The sequence below is a fragment of the Vanellus vanellus genome, assembly GCF_965231255.1.
Source record: "Vanellus vanellus genome assembly, chromosome: 2".
In the NCBI taxonomy this organism is placed as follows: domain Eukaryota; kingdom Metazoa; phylum Chordata; class Aves; order Charadriiformes; family Charadriidae; genus Vanellus; species Vanellus vanellus.
Window position 1 is genome coordinate 136,609,629 of NC_138906.1, and position 16,027 is coordinate 136,625,655.

The following is a 16,027-nucleotide window of genomic DNA, read 5'->3' on the forward strand; positions in this document are numbered from 1 at the left end:
TTCTAGCCACAGCCACCAGAATCAGTGTGGAAAGGTTAAGGCACATGCTTCCTTTTGTCACTCACTATACATTTATTTGTATTTGTGTTTATTTAAATATGTACACACTGCAAAACTGAAGAATTTGTCATCAATAACCAGTTATCAATAAAATACTGTTAATCCTTCTCTTTGAAAAAGAAGAGTACAAAGATCAGGACTGGGTGAACTTTTTGTTCACTGTGGTTCTTTGTACTCTGTCTGCCTTAAAAAATTTCATCCATTAATTTTTGGGTTACAAAACAACAGAGCAGAACTCCAAAATGGGGGATTTTTACAAAGCCCATATTCAAGAAGTGAGTTTAAATGAATGGCTCTGTCTCTTCTCTGCCTCTGCTGTTAAACAAATAGCATTTATTTGATTGAAGCAATATCTGGTGTTATTTGATTGCTTTCCTCTAACAAGGTTTGCAACAAATATAAGTATACACTACTATACATATATATATGTATATGGTTCTATCTTTGGCACAGTCCTGCTTCTAATACTTTTATTAACTCCTACATACAAAATATCAGAGTCTTATAGTTGTTGAGATCTTATGTTATAAACGTAGCCATGGTTTCAGTCTCTAATAGCTGTGGGTTTTTTCTTTTATATCACTATATAACAATTCAATTTCTTGAGCTCTGACTTTGTTCTCCTTTCATTGCCACCCAGAATCTCTCGCCTACCAGGACCACCGTGGAGAGGCTAGGGCTTAGGCGTGCTGCTGATGCTCCATGCAGATATGAAAAGAAGAAAAAAATAGTCAAAGGACCTACTTCAGCTTGGAGATTTGAGTAGCAGTCTCAGAGCAGTCTGGTTTAGGGTGCTGGTTTTGGTGGATTTTTTTTTTTTTTTTACTATTGTTATTTTAATCAAGATTTTACTGTATTTCCTTTTTTCCCCTCAGGGCTAGAACCTTGCATTCATACAGCACTTCACACAGTGGGACCTTGATCCTGACCGGGACCTCTGAGTCCTACCATTATACAAATAATAATAAAATGAAGCGGAACAAAACAGGAGCCCTATGGGCTAGTTTTTAATGCTCCTATCTCTTCTTCATCAAATTAAACCAATTGAAAGATAACACTGAGCAGGCGATTTTTTTTTTTTGACCGATTGTACATTTTCATAACACACACACATCATGAAATGAGTGCATGACTCATTTTCAAAAAGAAATGATAACACTGGATTCGCTTGGTTTTACTAGGCAGGCTGCTATGCATACATTGTTTGGTGGCATCCTATTCTCCTGGACAAATAGTAATTTTTAAGGGGATTTAATGTTATGAGAAAACGTTTACTTTTTAATTGTTATTATCGTATTATTTTAACAATTGAAGTCTGTTCAACAAATCCACAAAAAATGCTTAATACCACAGAAACAGATTGAGCTAAGTTTATGAAATTTACAGATTACCTAAAATGCTAGGAGTTAATTACAGTCTGCTTTCCCTGGCATGTCAGCTTGATTAAATTTGGAGTTCCAAGATGAATTGGCCCAAATTCATTAGTGTTCCCCGGGTGCATATGTTGGTCAAGGTCAAGCGAAGCACATTGACTGTAGTGTTAGTCAGGAGGGGGAAGGGTTTCTAAAGAAGGTGGACTCTTAAAAGGTCTGGGGTTGCAGCAAGAAACTTTGATACTTTTTAACTTAATAAATCTTGACAGCCTAATCATGGCTAAGCCTTTGCAGTGTTATTGGTACAGATGGCAAAGCTAGACATATTTAAAGAGATCTCAGCAGCTAGTGGCAGGAGAGCACTGAATCCAAATGCACTGTTGGGCTCTCAGAGAAAGTGCAAGAAGGGAGGATAAAAAGCTACACAGCATTTCCATCTCTTGACATCTCCAACAGCCTCAGATACAAAATATGATAAGGCTCCTGCTGAGCTAATAAGCCCAACAAATGTCTGTGTCCGTGAAGTAGATGAAGTGGGATCAAGTAGTTGGGGGCTGCTGTATGAAAATAAGCCAGCACCCAGGGTATAATGGCACTGTAGAAAGCTGCAAGGTCAGGCTGATGACAGAAATGCTGGATAAGTAGAGACCCCATCAGTAAAACAGGTTTGCCTGCTGGATCTGAGCCACATAACTATTAAAAAAAAAAGTCCCTATGTTTTAGAAAACTCATGTCGTTTAGTAAATAATAGGACAGTGTTTGGTTTGTTGCATGAAAAACTGCAACCGTTTCCTGCTTATTGCCGTATAGATTGTATGATGAATGGTTGCTCTGCAAAATATTACATCAAAACAGACCTGAAAAGAGGACTTGACTGCAAACCAAAGGAGATTTTTAAAGAAAGCAATAATATCAAATGAACCATAGATTTGCTCAAGGCCTGCTGGCATGTTACACTGTTTTTCTCTTAATTTCATGTACATCAAGTACATCTCTATTCATCTCACTCTTAAATAGAGCTCTATGTGTTCCAATAAAATAATTTCAGCTGAAATCATGCTGGATATAAGAGAGTGACAAATGCAGCTCCTTTCATTTGCAAAGAAAAATAAAGACCTGTCTCGCTGAAATAGCATTAAAATAATAATTAGGCAGTGCTTGGAATTTCAGGAACAGGTCAAGCTGTTACATTAATTCTTAAAGCTTCATAGTCACTTGGTGCTACTTGTAAAGGTGTGCTTGAAAAGTACACAACTTTGTATATACCATGTGCATTTGTTTATTACATTTGGGAGACGACGTAAAAAATCTGACAGCGTGCCACAAAGGCCATACCTATAATTCCCTTTAATTTAACTGTGTGATGTTTTAAATTTATGCAAACATAATTATTGCTAAATTCCAGTGTGCTGTACATGTGCTACTGAAGCCAAAACACGCCAGATCTGGTCCTATGAGTAACAACAGCATTAGGAAAATAAATCGGTAGTGATAGATGATGAATATTTATGATTGTTTCTCTCCTACCATTTTAATCATTTACAGATATTTTCAGTTTTCATCCCGTAGAAGTACAACTGAACGCAGTGCCTCCCCTGGAGTCTTAAGGAGGATGCATAATAATGTGGCAACCAGCCTCCTTCCCTCTGCTCAGGGCTGGGTCGTATATCATTTTCGCAGACTTGCATTGGGATGCAGAGCCGCGCCGCTCAGCAGGAGCTCCGGGAGGCATGGTGCCTCAGGCAGGCGGAGTGTCTCCTGAAGCTCTGCGGCGGCCTGTGGAGAAGGGCATTGGCTGCTCCAGCCTTTGAGGCTGCAGCGCGTTGCTCCTGCCTACCCCCGGCCAGACCTGCTGTGCAGGGCAGGGGGGACGGCGAGGTGACCTGCTCCCACGGAGGAGGGAATCTGCGGCAGAGGCTCGTACAGCCTGAGCAAGGGCTGCTATTCTGTTTGATCCTTCTGCGATGGTGCAAACTGCTGGGGTACCTCCCGTTAGTCCCCCTCTTCTCCCAGGCCTTTTATTTGGATTAGGTTTCCAGGTGGCTGCCACTCACTTTAACAGCTCGTGTCTCCCTCCCCTCCTTTCGCTTCCATCTTGCATGCACGTGGCAGTATTTTTTCTGCACTGCCAAGCGTCCCAGTCTGTATCTTCCCATTTATCACACGAGCATCTCTGCACCTTTTTACTGTACAACACCTTCCAATCAGCAAAAAGCCCAGAAGGAATCATATATTTAAAGTACCTGCCAGACCGTTTTCATTGCCTGATGGCTAAGGAGAAGAGGAAGTGTGGGAGCTGGGAAACAGAGAAGTAGGAAAAGATTGAATCTCCTTTCTACCACACCCAGATCACGATGGGGTTCTGAGCACAAATAGGGGGTTAGAAACCAAATTGTATACAAAACGTAATGCCTGGCATCAGAAGAGAAACATAAAGCTCCGTCCCATGTGTTCACCCTAAGGGAGCACTGTAAACTTCTAGTCCTGTCTTACACGGGTCAGCAAACACACTGCCTTCATGTCCTTCTCAATGTTCTCTTAGAGCACCGATAGCTGTACGAAGCAGCCAGCAGTGAGATGGAAAACTCCATGCGTACCACTGGCACGGCTTTGCACCGAATTCAAAATGGGGCCTGACGCAATGCAAACGGTGAAGTGACCCCAGACAAAGGGCTGGACTGTCAGGGCGAGAGGGATGTAGAAGTTAATAAAATACCAGTTATCAAATAGCTGAGCGTTGCCAGTTTACGTCGTTCGGAGAGGCAGACTTGTTTCACCTTTTGAGCTACACCAGACAATGGAGCACAGTAGGTAACACCATGAAAACTGAATGTGTGAGAAAAGGAGTCAGTGTTTAGCTGCATTGTGGGTTATCTGGTCCGTCACAAAATTGTACAGGTGACAGGTGAGTTGTAAAGAAGGAAGGACCACGTTCTGGCTCAGCATCAAACGCGAGGAAGGAGATGCTGAAAAGGACGGGGAACAAAAGCAGAAAGACAAGGGCCAGCTTGCTAGACAAGCCCTCTGCTTGGCTGAAAATGTTGTTGCTAGTGCAGACCAGTTACTTAAATCTGCCCGGATTTTTGCTGCTACCAGTGGCTGTACCTGTAGGTTGTAGTTGATCTATATATATCACGCTGAAAAGCCATGGCTTGCTCTTCCAGTCCCGCTCACCGTACTTTCTTTTCCTGCAGCAAGCATTCATGAAGATTTTCGCCTGCTTTTTGCAGTCATTGGAACTCCAGATAGGTAATTTCAGGTAGATGATCTCGTTCTAGCCTCTGCGCATCTCTTGAAGATTCATAGGGCTGGACCGTAACAATCCAGACAGCGGCACACTGCTTTATCACAACTCAGAACTGATCCACTTCATCTCAGTGCTAACGTTAGCTACGGGTTTTTTTTCATACAGAAGAGATGATCGTAAGGAACTGGAAAGGGGGAAAAACGTACTAGAAACATTTCTTAATTGGCGACTTTTTAGAAATTATGGTTTTAACTGGGGAGGGAAGCCACTTTCATTCCTGTACCTTATTAGGATTTGCAAAAAAAGTGAGGTAATTGACTTCAATATATACCCAGTACCTGTGGTTTCTCACTTGTGTCACAGTAGATATTTAACCTGGAAAAAAGTCTGAGGAAGAATAATTTTAGGAATGATTTGTGGTCAGCTGCGACAGGGAATGTCAATGGTTATTTTATCCATGAAGCATGTACTTGTGGGACAAGGAGAATCATATTTTAAGAATGACCTGGAGATACTTAGTATTAAGATAAGGAAAAGACATATTTAGCAGCTGGCACTGACGCCTAAGGAACAGTGGTGGATTACTTCCTAAAATACAGAAAGATTTCAGGAAAAAAGTCAGGATGGATCTGCTCTCATTTTATAGAATGCTTCTTAAAACTTGCTAAAGCATAGATAGAAGTGTTGCATTTATAAAATCATATCTTTGCATTAATAATATTACTTGGTATACTTCTGCAGAAATAATTTGGTGCTTACCTTCCTTCATCTTTTCAGCAGCAGTCAAATAAGCTGCAAAATGAAGTCACTCGTTGACTTTTTGAGAATATTTTTGAATTAGTTTAATATGATTCTGAAGAAACAACCTCCTAGAGTTGTACTTAGTGTAGTACTTTAGTTTGCCTAATCCTTTCATGCTGCAGGGATTTAGGAAGGCTAAAACAATCTCCACCTCTTGTTTTGCTCAGGAGTTAAGGGTCAGCAGACCTGAAACCCCAGGGTGGACAGCACCCTCAGCGCCACCAGTGGCCAAGGGTAGGCTCTGTTTATTACCATGCATCACCTAGCTGAATAAGTAAAACATATGTGGGAAGAAGGAGAATATACAGTCCTCTAGAAAGTGAAGAAAAGGGTTCAGGGTTCCCAGGGTACTATTCAATCCTATTGAAAATGCTCCAGCAAAATGCCTCAGACAAAACAAACAAACAAACAAACAAACAAACAAACAAACAGAACCCTCTTTTTGTCTCAAATTCGTACACCAGTATACCTTATCTGCTGAAACGCTAAGTTGGGGCTGAGAAAGACCATGTACATGTGAGCTACACGCATTGCTGCAGAGTGGTACATGAGAATGGCATCAACGTGCAACAAGTGAAACAACTGTGCAGCTGATTGTCCCAAATGCTGGAAAACACATTAAAAGAATAAAAACACAAAGAGCATTTTTCCCTGCTACCAGTTCACAACAAAATTTTCAGTTAGGATAAATTTTTTCAGCCCAATTTTCTAATTGACTGTCTCTTTTGAAGAATGTAGATCCCTTTTGCATACATCCAATGTGATATGGCTTGTTAAAGAAGTTTGGCTAATTCCAAAGAAAATCTGATAAAAAACCAGTAATACACTAAAAGCTTCACTAAAAGGCTCTGCAAAACAACTAATATATGTTCCATTTAAGATGATTAATTTGAATAACTGTAGAAATGGATCAGTGTAAATGAAAACACGGAAGAGGATTTTGCTATCATCTCAAGTACTTCATCTAATTTAAAGTACATAGATTTTGAAATGATTGATAAGAACAATAACACAGAATAAATTATATTATATAATTATTTTAAAATAATGGATAGCTTAAATATATAAATTGTTAATATCTTCAGTATAATTCATATATAGAGAGAGAGAGAGAGTAACTACAAATATATATTAAAACCCCTAAAATATAAAGTGCAGGAAGTATTTTGACTGGATCTTTAATTTTTTTTTTTCATTGCATCACAGTAAATATTTCCAGTGATTTTCCATTCTTTATTTCTTTTTTTTTTTTTTTTTCTTCCTTGGAAGAAGTCTGTCTCTCAGAACAAAGGAAATGATAGATGTGAGCTTCTATGATTGCTGAGAAGGCAGAAACAGTAATGACACTCAGAAAACTCTCTTCAGTTCAGAAATCATATCCAGTACATTAGAAACATTCAAGTTTCCAGAGTGCTATGTGTGAAATTCTGGCTTTCCCTAGGATATTGGTTTATTGTTAAAATAAATTAAATAAAACACATCAAATGAGCACTTTTCTATCTAAATTATGCGTCATGTGAGATAATTGAATTTCGAGCTTTTTTAAAAAAATATTTTAAATTGTTATTTTTGAGGCAGAACAGACATATAGAGTATCAGATAAGAACTGTATGTCTTTGTTACTAATGCAGTATGGAAAAGGCAATACATACTCGCACCTAAATGCCTAAGAAATACAGGATTTGAAGGTTAATTGACTCACTGACACCTGAGATTGGATTTGTCCCAAACTTTTCATAAGTACAGAGACTTTTGTATAGATACATGTGTGAGTCTGTACGTCTGTGACCTAATTCTGACTTTCCTCTACCTTCAGCTCAGAGGAAAGCCGCTCTGAATGAGTTGTCACAAAAATAAGGCAGGGGAAAGAGCTGGCAGCGAAAAGCAGAGATTCTTGAAAAGTGAGGTGCATTCTTTAATTTTTTGCTTAAACTGTGTGTAGATATTTCTGGTTCCAGATAAAATTCAAAATGGAGGTGAAGAGTGTTGTGATTTCAATAATTTCTCCTTACATTTCCAAGAAATAAAGGGTCTGTGTTTTTATATACCAGAATCCACCAAAATATTAACCCATTTGTCCACTGAAATTCAAAATTTGCCAAAGACAAGGAAAAAATTTTGATAATTCCTTGCTAGAAAAGCAGCATTTAACTTTACAGGAGTGGGACTGTGATCAAGATGCTCACTGAATGCTTATCAGCCTACAATGGGCAGCAGGAACGAAGTTTCCCAGGATCTTACTTCCCCAGTTTCACTGCTCCTGCCAGTACCTATTTTCCTGTTCAGTCCCATCTTTTTCTTAAATAACTTTGCTGGTTATATCCATCTGCAGTGAGTAGAAACAATAGATCCAAAAGAGACTTACTAAACAGAATAACCACATATATTCAATAATTGCTTAAACAATGTCCAGAGCTTGACTTAGAAAATTAATTTATTCATCCATTAGCTTTGGCTTAGGGTAATGATTTTTTATAATATTTACTAATGTTCTAATGGTCGAGTATCTTGTGCTTCTATTTAAATCAATATGAAGGCCACACTGACTTCAGTAAAAACAATTTTAAATTTTGTATGTTTTTTTTATCCTGCAATTGATATTCATTACTTGTTCCAATTCCTCACATAATTTAGTCCCTTCCTGAAAATAAAACTGCTATAACCATTTTTTGCTGCTCTCACACTTTTAGTTAGATGGTATAACATTTTCTACATAGCATGCCCATACTTTGCCCTGTAGTTCGAAAGTGCTTTTATTACTGGTTTCCTATCCAGATCGTATTTTTTTTTAAAGCAAACAATAAAACTACAAAAAATCTTATATTTAACCTTCTTAAGGTGAATCAAAATATTAAAAATTAGAATTTTTTTCGATGCTATTTCTCTAACAGGGCTGATTTAACCTGTGAAAATCTTACTGACATTAAACTGCACTTTCAATAGAAAAAAAAAAACAGTCATACTAAGTGTTAAATGTGAACTATTTAGATTGGATCAGGCCTTTTCTATACCAGGTTATAACTGGTGACCAACAGTTTGCTCAACTATACTCATGAAAGACAGCCACAACCTTGACAGTACTCATTGGTCTAACACAGCACCACTAGTTACAAATGGTTGCAATGAGATAGCTTTCTACTATGACTCACACTTTTAATTAACGTTGCAGAGAAGCCTTATTTTTTGCTGCATGTCAACATATTCCCCAGAATTTTCTTTTCACTTTTCATTGTTAGTTTAATTTTCATGTTCATTTGAATTAAAGGGAAAACATTTGGTTTTCATAGCAGTGTATGCAAATGTTTTGAATCACTGTGATTTGACCTTCTGTAGTTTACAAGCTGTGCTGGCAAAGCCTGGCTTGCTTTCAGCTACAACAACTGATATATTCCATTGCCTGTGGTTGCTTGTTCCTGACTCTGAAGCCAATGAGGTTTTTCTGGAGCCTTTGTCCAAACTGTTGTAAAGCTATTTTGGGGGTATAGCAGCTTTCCCATCTGACAAGCTCAACTACTCCTTGCATTGAAGTTGTTAATATCTTTGAAAAAAATCTTCCTTTGCTATTTGATGTATTTCTGTACTCCTGGTACAGCTTAATACATGTGTTGACAACTACTCTAAATTAATTTCCAAATATGTAACACTTGCTATATATTTAGATTGCTTATTATTGTTAGCTTTGGATACGTACCTGTAGTGGCCTACTGTTTACAGCGCTAAGGAAAAATATCTACTGGCAACCTTGTGACTAGGCATTTCACAGCTGGGGCTGAAAGGTCTGGCTGGTATAAAAGCACTGTTCAGGGTAAAGTTGATGAATTGTAGTAATCCTGACTGGTGTCAGGACAAAGGAGTCTCTCTAATTGAGCATGGCTGGAGAATCAGTAAGGGGTAGTATTAGTTAACTGGCCTAAAATGAAACTTTCAATAGGCCATCCCTCCCCCTCACACAGAAAATGAATTGGAGCATTAAAGCCACCCCCCTACATCATCTCTTATCAAAGACCTCCATCTCTTGCTCATATACAATATAGCCTGCTGCATAGGCTCTGGTGCCAACTCTGCTGTTTCCTCCATTACATCGTGCTATACAAAATTAACTGCTCTTGTAAACGGAAGCAACTTTGACGGCAATGAAGCTTACCTCTTTGAACCGCTGGAGAATCATATGAATAATATTCATCAGTTGCTGAAGAGAATGAGAGAGACATCGGCATTATTTTTATGAATACCAACTGTGGCTCTGGAGTTTATTTCACTGATCTTATCCTGCCTGGCTGTGTAGTTCCAAGAAAACTTTTAGGGAATATTTAAAGACAAACAATGGTGAAGAAAATAAATTATTAGACAGATTATGAAGAAACCTTGTGGAAACAGAGAACCTGGAAATTCCACCTGTGTTCCCTATACGTGGCTATTAAGAGAAGTCAAACAAGGTTAACCAGGTTTTGTCTTCCAGTCCAAATCTGCAATCCAAGGGGACAGTAATCTATTAAGTCTCTAAAAATGGTAAAGGTATTGGCAGCTGAAGAAAACTGCCCGGAAAAGACTTATGCATTTAGTTCCACAAGAACTGGCGATAGCCCTCGCCTATGAATTAAGTGCATCAGCTGAGTGGAACTTATCAACAAATTAAAGAAAATAAACGCGGTTAAATAGTAAAGGTACACAGCTCTTGTTGTTTCGTCTACTTGCTTTGCAGCTTTGAGCAAACAAATAATGCTTTGTTTTAAAGAAGCTGTCATGGATCACTTAAGGCTATCTAGAAAAGTAACTTGAACTCCAAAAAAGTATTTTAGTGTGTCTTGCATCCACATGTAAAAGCTCTGGTTGCCTTCAGGAATACTATGCCAACATTGTGCACCAGAAGTGCTGGCATTCTGTGCTGCAGTCTGGATATAAAAAATAGCCAAGACGCAAGCCCTGAGCAGGTGCATCTCCTAATTACATGGTGTTTACTTGAAAACCAGTTTCAGACAATTATGGGCCCAGAGCTGTGCCGAATAATTTCATTCTGCCTATGTCTATCTTTATCTCCTGACAGTCCTTTTCTTTGACATAACAACTATTAAAAGATGAAACTAAAAATACAAAAGTTGTCTTGTTTAAAATCTTTTCTTAGTGGACAGGCATATAAGACCTCATATACTGAAGGTCTTACTATATCAGCAAGTAAATTCATGGGAAAACAAGAATTTTGGTGCCTTTGGCTTTCTGGAAGCATCCAGATAACATCTGATCAACAGAGATCTCTGAGAATATAACATAAAAATTAACTTAGGGTATATAAGAAAGAATAGCAGGGAAAGATGTCTTTTAAAGATTAGCTAAGGGTCTGCAGACCTAGTTGCTTGAATTGTTTTGGAAGACTGATGGGGTAAAATAGTCATAGACCTTTTTAATGATTTCTCTGCTTATCAGTATAGACTTAACTGTCTGGTTATAACATAGTTGCACTGCACATATCGCCTGAGTGCAAAGTTCTCTATAAACACTGAAAAGCCAGTAGCCACATAGATGGGCTTAGTGCACCATTACCAGTATGATGCAGGTACATTTCTTTGTCCTCGGAAGAAAGAAACAAACCTGGAACTGCAAGTCATATTCATAAAAACATATTTTAAGTTACCATTTGAACATAGATGTAGAGGGCAAGACTGTTTTCTGGCGCAGAAAACAATTAGGGCTGCTGTGGTGACGTGGTAATCTCAGGGACTGGCATCCAGAAAGATAGTCTTTGAGTGGCTGAATTTAAGATTTCTAGTTGAAAGCAGTGTAAGGAAATTTAACACTTAAATACCTAAGTTCACAGGAATACTCATCTCATGCCCCTTCTAAGAGGACTAGGTGCAAACGTATAGAGTCTCTTCCTCAGATTCTCCCTCCTTCTCTACCCGCAAATTTAAAAGGAATTATTCAGTGGGGTAGCTATGGCAAGAAAGACTGAAACCGCTATACCATTTAATCTTGAGAAGTGGAGCCTGTGTTCAAGTTCTTGCCTCAGATCAAGCAGAAGAAAGATGCAAGCCTGAAGCCCAGATAAGTGACTACGCAATATATGGCTAACATGAATTATTCTTGATAAGTGATAAACTGCTTCAGTCTTTAGCTTCAACTACAGCTGAAGGATTACTGCACTCACCCAGTTATTTCCCTACTAGTATAGCTAGATTGACCCAAGTATTTTCTGTGACGTTTTAACCAAATTTAACATATTATTTAATATGCCGATAGTACTATCCTGACTACTTGTGAAATTTGTCTTTCCCTGAGCACTCTGAGAAGCTGTGCTGTCCCTTCGCCACTACTGCAAGTGCCTACAAGTGTCCTTATAAATCTTCACTTCCATATAGTATTTGCTTTTATTTAAAAAGCAACTAAAAATACCTCTTGTGCTGCTCCCCCTCCTAAATCTTCTGTTTCTGAAGAGATGCCTGTCACTGCTATCATATATTACAGACCTGTACAATGTCTTGACTCTACATATGCTGAAACTTCATCCATGCTTCATAACCCCCAGTCTTCCATAATGCACTTTCTTCTTTCCCCTCACCCCTTATACAGTTCTTCAGACTTTGGCATATGTAGAAGTCTATCACCTGACTTCTTCCAGGTACGGAGATATTGTAAGGAGATATATGATACCTTCATAACAATCATCAAACAATTCTACCACCTCATATGATTACAATGAAAATAACAGTTTTCATTCTTGTTGATTATCTGACACTAAGGCATCACAGAAAACAGGAAATAAAGGCTTTTCCCGTCCTATTCTTTGGTGTTTGCCTGATCTTTATTGGCAACAAATCTTGCCTGAAATCAGCCGTTGTGTAACAAGAAAGCTTAGGTGAAGCTGAGGTCATCAGGAACTGCTTGGCAAGGCGATAGAATTAAAAAATTGATGAGGTAGGCAGGGACCTCCGGAGGTCATTGATCCAACACCCCTGCTCAAGCAGTTGCCCAAGATTATGTTCGGACCACTTTTGAATATCTCCAGGGATGAAGACTCAGATCCATGCAACAACATCTGGGTGTAGGGGTGGGTCTGACACATGAATAAACCACACAATGGTGGAACTGAGTTGGAGAGCAGACTGGTGCTCTAGGTAATGAAGTGAAGTACTCGCTGTGTAGGATTTTGTGACAGGGTTTTGTACCAAAAATCAACAGGGGCTCGGTGTGTGCCAGATGCTCAGACACATGCCTTCTGGAAACATTGATTACAGCGTGGAGCTTAGGGTCCAAAAAGACTAGTCTACTTAATACTTGATAAGCATTTTAATGTCGAAACTTTTAGCTTCTTCTAGGGCTTGAACCTACCACACTGACATTCAGTGTCAGAGAAATCAAAATGACTGACTGTGATTTTGGATTCTTGTACACATCGCTGCAGCACAGTATGGTATGGCAGATAATTAAATTTAGTTATTATATGAAACAAGGCTTCTCTCAACAAAGTAGGCATTTCTGGTTCTTCTATCCAAAAAGCATGCAGTGGAACCGAAGAAAGGACAGAGAAGAGCAATGAAAATGATCAGACATATGGAAATATTTCCACACATTAAAAATTATTAAATAGATCAGGGCACTGCAGTGTTGGGAAGATAAATAAATTTTATACAATAAAATAATACAATAAAAAAAAAAAAAAACAAAGAAGAGTTAAGGGAGCAACTGATAAGACTCTACAAAATCTTTAATCACCTTTGAGAATGCACATAGCGAATTATTGATCCCTGTACTTTCCCATACAAGAATATGGGTTACCAGGTGAAGGAAGCAGCTGACAAGTTCAAAACAAACAAAAGGACATACTTCTCTATACAAAAAATAGCTAATCTGTGGAACTCATTGCTATATGCTGTGGATGTTTAAAAACGTCATGTGTTTCAATTTATTGAGGAAAAAAAAAAAAAACCAAACCCTCTCATTCAAGAAGTCTGAATTACAGACAGCTAGAGGCTGGACAAATATGGGAAAGAGTATTACACGCTTGCCTGCTTCTTATCCTCTCCCCCTGACATCTGCTACAGGACATTTTCAGAGACAGAATATGAGACTAGCTAGACCTTTGGTTTGAACCATTATGGCTGTTCTTATTTTCTTATGATTTTCAACTGCATGTTATTCCAGAAGTTCCCAGGCTGCAATAGCGCAACAGTAACTCCAGCTCCAGTCTAAGTGATTACACAGGTGGTACTTCAGTAGACAGTAGTATGGGAACAATAGTATAGCAGTGTCAAATTTGGGCTGGGAACAACTGCACTGGGATCATCAAACCCAGAAGTTTATAATATGCCGCTAGGATTCGGTTGCCTGCTATGCATTTAATCTCTGCTTTGGATTATAAATTAAACTGGAATTTAAATAAAAGTTGTGGCCAGAGCCCTTTAACCATGCTGATAGATGTCACAAGGCTTCTTTTGAGCCACAAAGCACAAAGTAGAAGGGTTCTGCTATTTTTGATTGAATACAGAATTATTTTTCAAACTCCCTTTCTAAAGTCATTTAAGTTTCGTTTGTGGCTTGGCTCTTCCATAAACTCTTTGTTCATTAAACTTCTCGTTGCTTCTGTTGAAAACAGAGAAGCTTTCAAGTGAAATGTTTTAAGGAGGTTCTGGATTGAATTTTAAAAGTAACGGATATTCCCTTGATTTATATCCTTGTATCGTACATGTAAAAGTGAAAAATAATGCTTTTAATTGTAGAATTAATAATTTTTTTAATCTTTTTTCTGATTATGGTCCTAACATTACACTATCTATGTGGAGTGCTGATCTGATCTGATCTGGAAATCATCGTCAATGTTCAGCCCAGATTAATTATTTAGTAAAATACAAACTGACATTTAGGAAAAGACAGATGAAATAGAACTCTTGTTAAGTACAGCAATAAGAAATGGAGCATAGACTGGTAATAGAAATAAGTATAGTAATTGCCATTAGATACAGAATAAAGACAGTGTGATCAAATTAATCAAGCCGTGATTTGGATTTTCAAAATTTATTCGAATTTTTTTAGCAGTGCTAGCAATTAATATGCTGTGTTATTATGAATTTAAATTAATTAGCACTTTTTTGGAAAATATATAGCAAATGGCTATGTTAATCAAAGGAAATCAAGCTATATTAATGCAAGTTCTTTTAATGGTGAAAGATACAACATACACAAACACTTTTTTCTTGGTACATGTTTAAATAGATTTTCTATTCTTTGACCAGTAAAATGTTTAAGACTGACAAAATAGTCATAGTCTACAACCTACATAGGAAAAGGCTTTGATTACAGTAAAATTACACAAAAATGTGTCATTAAAAGGCATTGGACAGACATAAAACCTAACCTTTTGAGCTGAAGAATACTTAATATTCTCTTCATGATCATGCAAGGGGAAATTCTTTGCTATGGAATAGCTATTTTCCTGTTAAGCAGGCTATTTCATCAATGATTTATTCCTGAGATGTAATAGGTCGTTTAAAATGGTGGTTTAAAAGTTAGGCCTTTTTTGTTTAATTTTCTCACAGGCAGTTGGTAATTATCATGGTCCTGCAGTTTCTCTGGAATGCTGTGGAGGGTCAAATGCCAATGGAACCCTGCTTTATAGGGTAATTAAGACAGTAGACATGGTTATTAAATACATCGTGCTAAACTAAACTGGAATGCTGTGAAATAAAATCCAAAATCATAAATAAAACGTGGGTATCCTAGCGAAAAGAAAAGGGGAAAAAAAAAAAAAAAGAGGCTTTCTACGATCATATTTGCAGTAAACAGCTCTGGCTGAATTGTGTCTGAAATTCTGCCGTTTAAGTATCTGCAGACTTGCTAGATGTTTCAGGAACATTTTAAAACTAAAAATAAGAGCAAATGTGCTCTAAGTGTGTTTTGTGTGCCCAGAAATCCAGTACAGTAATCAAAATTCAACCTCATAGCGCTCTGTGTATCTAAAGAATGTAAAAAACTTCCACAATGAATAGAACCTTCTGTGTTCATAATTGCCATGCAGCATGTACTGGAAAATATGTACTAAAATAGGATGATGAATGTAAGTTTAATGTGAATAACAAATGAAGTTTGGAGAATCCTGCAGAAAATAGCATGGGATGATAGCCTCTTTTAAAGGTATTACCAGGTGTAGTGTAGCTGTTTCATTCATGTCTATCTGAACATTTTGTGTTTGCAATATCCTTTAGGCCACGTATGGAGACAATGCCATGTGTCTTATGTGCAGGAGAGGGGAGCAAAGATTGAAGGCTTGATCAACATAGGTAATAGGAGCAGTATGCAAGGTGAAATACTGCAATGTGTAAAATATTGTACTTCCCCCAGAACATAGACTAAACTTGTCTTTATACTTTTGCCGTACTGAAAAGATAGGCTAATACAATTTCTTCCTAGAAAAACTGTGATGAGCATAAAAAAGCAGCGGGAAATTCACTTTGGCAAATGAGTCCAATACAAAACAAAGTTCATAAAACACAGAATGAGATTTGTACATGGGATCCAAAAATTATATCCTCTTTGTTTAAAGTTTGGACGATTATAC